At 34.6% G+C, this 8,013-nt stretch overlaps 1 pseudogene; it reads right to left on the reverse strand.

Annotated features, from left to right (window-relative positions):
• Positions 1 to 2,638: 2,638 nt before the first annotated feature.
• On the reverse strand, positions 2,639 to 2,778 carry LOC118144041 (U2 spliceosomal RNA; annotated as a pseudogene).
• Positions 2,779 to 8,013: the final 5,235 nt, after the last annotated feature.

Below are 8,013 nucleotides of genomic sequence, written 5' to 3' on the forward strand. Positions count from 1 at the left end.
CTCATGATAGTGAGTGAGTTCTCAAGGGATCTGATGATTTCATAAGGAACTCTTCCCTCTTAACTTCCTCCCTCTCTCCTGCCACCATGTAAGATGGGCCTGCTTTCCCTTCTGCCATGATTGTAAGTTTCCCAAGGCCTCACCAGTCAAGCAAAATTGTGAATCAATTAAAACTTTTTCCTTTATAAATTACTGGGTCTTGGGTATTCTTTTGTGGCAGTGAGAACAGACAGATATACACCAGGAGACCTGCTAATTGCTTTTTCCCTCTTTTGTTCCTGTCAGTTCAGAAGCTATGCAGAAGAGTACCTATATGTTACACAAGAACAGAAAAACATTTTCTAGGCAAGATACTGGAGAAAATTTGATCAGTAAATTGCCAATAGCTATGGCACAACTAGAGACTTGAAATGTGTTTGCACAATTGTGATTTCCCTTTTGTGTTACTGCATTTTGCTGACAGAAAAACACATCTCAGAGAGTTGGAATTGCATCCATGCACATAGTTAAATTTAACAAAATATAATTATAAAACTTTACTTGGCACAAAATTTTATCAGATACATTATTTCTGCATCTTATGTCTTCCTTGAATGTTTGAAAGATATTACTGATGAAACATATGGGTCTCTAGTGTGTGTATGTGTAAAAACATTTTTGTATTTTTAATAGGTACCAGACTGTCCATATTTTCTATTTTTGCTTCTATTCACATCTGAAGGCTGTATTTTATTAATTTTTTTCTTCAAATTCAAATTATCATTTTGTGCAAAGTTGTTTATAATATTTTATTGTTATAAGTTTAATATTTGTGAAACCTGCAGGGATATCTCCTTTGGCATTTTTGGTATTGATGCTATTTGTTTATATTTCCTTTTTTTTGAGACAGAGTATTTCTCTATCTCCAGGCTGGAGTGCAGTGGCCTGATCTCAGCTCACTGCAACATTTGACTTCAGGGTTCAAGCAATTCTCTTTCCTCAGCCTTCAGAGTAGCTTGGATTACAGGTGTGCGTCACCACATCCAACTAATTTTTTGTAATTTTAGTAGAGATAAGGTTTCACCGTGTTGGCCAGGATGGTCTTAATCTCCTGACCTCATGATCCACCCACCTCAGCCTCCCAAAGTGCTAGAATAACAGGCGTGAGCCAACACGCCCTGCCTATTCTTTTTTCTTATCAATCCTGTTAGAACTTTATAAATTAAAAAATATATATTTTCAAATAAATTACATTTAGCTTTTATATGTTTACTTATAATTCCATTGATTTCTGCATTATGTTTTTTATATCCATCTTTTTACTTTCTTTAAGTTTTATTGGTTTTAATTCTTTTTTTCTTTTCATGGAAGCTTAAAGCACTGATCTATTTTTTGGCCTTTTTCATTGCCTAACATATTAATTTAACGCTACATATTTCTCTCTACACACAGTGTTTTCTTTATCTTACAAGTTTTGGTGTGCCATATATAGCTTCATTTTTTAGTTCAAATTACTTTCTATTTTAATTTTATCTTTTACTGACCTGTCTTTTATTTTAATTTCAGACAATTACAGATTTTTCCAGTGTTGTTTGAGTTATTAAATTCTAGTTAAATCTATTTGAATAAGAAACATATGTACTCTCAGTGATATCAATTATTTGAAATTTATTTCAGCTTTTCTATAGAAATGTTGATTAAAATACTTTTTAAAAATCATATTATCTCTGAATAAAGATAGCTTTACTTTTTCTTTCTAATCTGAGTGCCTTGTATTTATGTTTTTCTTGTCTAACAGTTCTTGTTAGAACTCCCAGCCCAATAATGAGCGAGAATGGTGAAAACAAACACTTTTTGTCTTGTTCTTAACCTTAAAAGGAGAGCATTTTGTCTCATACCAGATTTTTTTTTTTAATCAATGGCCTTTATTGGGCTAAAGAAATTTCTTTTTCCCTCTAGGTTGTTGATTTTTATTTTTAAAAATTACGTTAATTTTGCCAAAACTTTTTTATCTATTGACACAATCATGTTGTTTCTGTTTTTATTCTATTATAATATATTACACTAGTTAATACTCAGATGTCAAATCAAGCTTGCATTATTGAGATAAATCAACTTGATTGTAGTGTAAAAATCTCTTTATATATTGTGGCACTTATTCTTGAACCAAAACATTCCTCAGCCTCTGCTAATAGACATTGTATGTGTTTGTTTGGATATACCTTCATTGTCCCAGCAGCTTACAACTCCATCTTAGCCATCACTTTCTGCTTGCACAGAGACTCACAATCAAGCAGAAATGAGCAATTAGGGCTTTTCTGGGCAGACAGGTCAAATAGTAACAATTTTCTGGGAACAGAGTTTCTGGGGAGATCCAGTTACCTATGTCTTAAGTTTACTTCTTTCTGAAATAATTCTATTTTGACATTTATTCTTTAGCTTCTGCCCAATAATGTAATTATCCAATGGGTTTATCTTGCCTGCTGCCCCCAAAAGCCAAAGTTCTGAGACAGCCTTATTGTAATAGAGACACAGTTTAATTAATGCAATGCCAGTTAAACAGGAGATCAGAGATTCATTATTACTCAAATCAGCATCCCTGAAAATTTGGAGACTAGAGGTTATGTATGTATGTATGTATATATGTATTTATTTTGAGATGGAGTCTCTCTTTTTTTTTTGTTTCTCCCTGATCCAAAAATACAATTAATATATTGTCCTCGGAAGAAGACGTATCACATATTAAACTGACAAGAACAGATATTACATTTACTCTTATCCAAAAGGCAGAGAAGCGATGAGATGGAGTCTCTCTCTCACCCTGACTGAAGTGCAGTGGCGTGATCTTGTCTTACTGCAACCTCCCCCTCCCAGGTTCAAGTGATTTTCTTGCCTCAGCCTCTCAATTAGCTGGAATTACAGGTGGCCACCAACATGCCCAGCTAATTTTTGTAATTTTAGTAGAGACAGGGTTTCACCACAGTTTCCAGGATGGTCTCAAACTCCTGATGTAAAGGGAACAACCCACCTATGCCTTCCAAATTGCTGAGATTACAGATGTGAGCCACCATGCCCTGTAAGGCTAGAGTTTTTTTTTTTTTTTTTTTTTAATTTTTTATTGGATTTTAGGTTTTGGGGTACATGAGCAGAGCATGCAAGACAGTTGCGTAGGAACACACATGGCAGTGTGCTTTTCTTTCCTTCTCCCCTTCACACACATTTGGCATTTCTCCCCAGGCTATCCCTCCCCACCTCCCCCTCCCACTGGCCCTCCCCTTTCCCCCGCAATAGACCCCAGTGTTTAGTACTCCCCTTTCTGTGTCCATGTGTTCTCATCACCCGCCAATGAGTGAGAATATGCGGTATTTCATTTTCTGTTTTTGTGTCAGTTTGCTGAGGATGACATTCTCCAGATTCATCCATGTCCCTACAAACGACACAAACTCATCATTTCTGATTGCTGCATAATATTCCATGGTGTATATGTGCCACATTTTTCCAATCCAGTCTATTATCAATGGGCATTTTGGTTGATTCCAGGTCTTTGCTATTGTAAACAGTGCTGCAATGAACATTCATGTACAAGTGTCCTTATAGTAGAACGATTTATAGTCTTTTGGATATACACCCAGTAATGGGATTGCTGGGTCAAATGGAATTTCTATTTCTAAGGCCTTGAGGAATCACCACACTGTCTTCCACAATGGTTGAACTAATTTACACTCCCACCAAATTTTTTTAAGGACAGTTTGGTAGGCAAGGGGTTAGAGAATGAGGAAAGCTGATTAGGTAAGAGATAAAAATCATAGAGAGTGGAAGCTATCTTTCTGCAATGAGTCAGTTCTTGGATGGGAGCTATAAGACCAGATGAGCCAGTTTACCAACCTGGGTGGACCCAACTGGTCCATCAGAGTGCAGGGTCTTCAAACACCACTCTAATGTTTTTAAATAGCATTGTTACTCATCGAAAATACTGGTATAGTTAGGAGTCTTGTAGCCTTTGCCTGCATGACTCCTGAGCCATACATTCTATTTATTTATTTATTTATTTTGAGATGGAGTCTCTCTCTCTTACCCAGGCTGGAGTACAGTGGCACGATCTCAGCTCACTGCAACCTCTGCCTCCTGGGTTCAAGCAGTTCTCCTGCTTCAGCCTCCTGAGTAGCTGGGTTTACAGGTGTGCACCACCACCACCACTGGCTAATTTTTGTGCTTTTAGTAGAGACAGGGTTATGTTGGTCAGGCTGGTGTCGAACTCCTGACCTTGTGATCTGCCTTTCTCAGCCTCCCAGTGTTGGGATTAGAGGCATAAGCCACCAAACCCAACCCCTGAGCCATACATTCTGATCATATGGCTAAATTGTTAGTTTTATAAAGGGGGTCTGATCCCCAAGCAAGGAGGGGGTTTATTTCAGGAAGGGGTTGTTACCATCTCTGTTTCAAAGTTAAACAATAAACTACATTTCCCCATAGTTAGCTTGGCCAATGCCCAGTAATGAACAAGGGCAGCTTGGAGGTTAGAAGTCTGGATGGTTCAGTCAGATTTTTTTTTTTTTTTTTTTTACTGTCATTCTTTTGGCAAAGGCAGTTTCAACATTGCTTCGAAGTTAGGCAAGTGTCTTGAAAAATCAGAGGAAATATTGTCATCAGTTTTGAGGGCTGCCGAACCTCTGATCTCATTATTTGATCAAAGTCAAAATCAATGCTGGTTTCTCTTTCCTACAGTGGCTACCTTTCTCTAGGGATTTATACTGGATTTAGCAACCTCCTTCTGAGCCCTGATTCAGTACCCCTGCATAGTAATTGGAGACTCAATATGAATTCCTCACTCATTCTAGTGTCTTCAGACTTGTCTATTTTCCCTCCATTTATATCCAACTTATTTTTGGTGAGAACAGGTCTTTAACTCCCAAGCCATCAAAGTCTATGAGAGATTTTACTTTTTCCTTTTTAGAACTTTCTTCCTAAATCTGTGGATGAATGTACTGAGTCTGACAATTCAGCCACGGTTCTGCAGGGAAAACCAAGATTATATATGAGTCCTCAAACATTTTCAAATTTTGTCACTCAATTTCCTCACATTAACTAAAAGCTTTGACGATTTCCTTTTCTCTAGCAGCAGTTCATTCTCTGATCCTAAACTTATGCCCCAAATTGGCAAATTTCTTCACTCTTAAAAGCAGCTGCTTATCCATCAGCTCACTTCTAAATTCTCCCCTGTATGAAATTGTAGTGATCTAATCTTAGCTTCTACAGATTCCTGATGTCTTTAAAAGTATCATTTGTAATGTGTCTGTCATTTTTATTTTCATCAGTATCTTACAAAATGTAAAACTTGCAGAAGAGTAACTGTACAATACACAGAAGTGATGCAACTAGCACACTCAAATGAGAAAATGATGAATCTCACTATAAAAAGGAAATGCAAATAAATCTAGAAGCTTCATTTTTCATGTATTAAAGTAGCAGAATAAAATAAAAGGGAAAGATTGTTTTCTTATGTGAGAAAATCAGTATTTTAAAAAATAAAGCAATAGGTTTAAAAAGATAAATAGATTCATATTTTTATGTCAGTTAACCTCTCTCTAAAATACTAGGAGAGTAATAAGTATAAAATGTTTCTTTATAGAGATTATCATTTTATAGCTATGTTAAATAAAAAAATTGACAAGAACTGTACAAAATAACTATAAAAAATAAGAAAATGTTTAAATAAATTATGGATGTTTATAAAAAGATTATTCTACTATAAAATAGTGTCTTCCAGACATTTATAATGTCATAGGAAAACATCTGTTGCATGTTCATTTTTAAATGGGGTATCCAATTATTCCTGTAATAATTTCAGTAGTAAAATAAGGGCATCTTAAATCTAAAATCTGCCTATAAAATATAATGAGCTGGAAATATGCTAATATATTAACAATATTTTCTTCATCAACCTGATATTATGTATTATTCTGTGTACTTTTCTATTTTCCAAGTTTTCTCAAATCAGTAAGCATTATTATCTAAATTAGAAAAACAGTAAAAAGATTACATTAATTTGGAAGACTTCAATATACTCAAGTTTAGGATGTAGAAAAAAGGTCAATTACATTTATTTACATCTAATACCTTTTGTGGAGACCTTAGGGCTAAAAAAACATATGCCAGTGACAGGCAGAGAAATGAGGTAGATCTGATATATTTGTAGGTATTATCCAGTTTTTCATGGATATAAAGCTATTAACTTGAATCTGGTCAAATTTACTATGAAAACTTCCTTTCAAAAGAAACCATGGTATATAAAATATATAAATAATTAATGCTGCTCTGGTTATGAACCTTGAATCATACAAACTTAGTTCTCTCTTGCCTGCTTCAGGCAGTACCTGAGGAAGCTCCAAGGCAAGTATATGATCTGTGAGGACAGAATTAATAATACTAGTAGAGTAACATTTTTATAGAGAAAATAGTAAACTTTTTATTATTTACAATCTAGGTCTACTAATGTATATTACTCTGACTTTTCAAATAATATTGTATGGAGATAGAAAGCCAGAAATTACAGGTTACATTTAGATAATTAAAATGTCAATTATTTTTATCCTAATAACTCAGAGCATATTGTATTTTATAATGGAGTTATAACTTGAAATTATTTATAAATATGCACAGTTTTTTTTTTTCCCATGGCGTTAACCCAATGATGGTAATTTTAAAAACCAATTTAATTTTTTAAAAACATAATACATGTTTAATTATTTTCAATTAAATATATATTTGCAGTGCATCAGATTCAGGTTTTTAAAGTAGAAGGTACTCTTCATTGAATTTAGCACAATGCCATTCACTGTGTCAAACCATTTATGTATTTTTATAAAAATATGATCTCAACCTCAGTAACGTGATAGATTTAATGTGCCATCTACCATTAACCAATTTTATAAGTAAGGACATTGAATTTTAAAGAAATAAAGTAAACAACAAGTAATAAGTCACCAAATCAGAATTTAGTTATAAATAATCTGGTTTTTTAACCCTCTTTTTCTTGCCTCCCCTGAAACCTAAAAATATAATTTTTCCTGTTTTCATGCTTTGTTTCAATAAGTTTGTTTTAAAAAAAACTAATCATTTGTTTTATTATTTTTACTGCCTATTTTTATTGTAATTTTAGCATAAAATAGATGGTTTATATTAAGATAATTTAAAGATTTTAAAAATAATATTGTCTTAGTGCATTCAAGCTGCTAAAACAAAATTATGGTAGACTGCCTGGGTTATAGAAATTAGTTTCTCACAGTTCTGCATTCTGCGAAGTCTAAGATCAAGGCACTTGTAGACTTGATTTCTGATAAGGGCTGATTCTCTGACTCATAGGTGGTCTCACATGGTGTAAGGGCCAAGGCAGCTTTCTGCAGCTTCTTTATAAGGGAACTAATTCTATTCATGAGGGCTTCAACCTCATGGCATAATCATCACCGAGAGGCCTTGCCTGCTAATATGATCTCATTGGAAGTTGGGATGTCAACATATGAATTTTGGGAAGACACAAATATTCGGTACACTTGTGAGCAAATAAAGATTATTTCCAAAATGTGGGCAGAATGTAGTGAGACCTCAGCAGATAGTGCAATATCACAGAACTAACAGCAGAGGTGCTGTTACCAGCTAAGACCTGAAGGAATGGGGAAAGAGAGTCCTTGGTTACTTATACTTGCTAGGAGATAGTGATAGAAATATAGTAAGATTGAGAGGAAATGTGACTTTCAACCCAAAACACAACCACATTGAGGCAGCCTTTCCAAGAGGGAGTCAGGGACTAAAAGCCATCCTGATTTTCTTCTCAGAGTTCCCATTGGCTGAATACAAACTGAAGCTAGGAGCCAGAGTATACTGTTGGAGTCCAATTTAGAGAATAAAGAAGATCAGGTTGAAGAGATGAACAAAAGATATGTGACACAATCACACAGCAATATTGAAACTAGTTCTTAAGGAGTACATTCTAATTTGTGAAATACAGCATAAAATATATAACAAGTGCTAAGCACA

Source organism: Callithrix jacchus, chromosome 11 (genome assembly GCF_049354715.1).
Source record: "Callithrix jacchus isolate 240 chromosome 11, calJac240_pri, whole genome shotgun sequence".
NCBI lineage: Eukaryota > Metazoa > Chordata > Mammalia > Primates > Cebidae > Callithrix > Callithrix jacchus.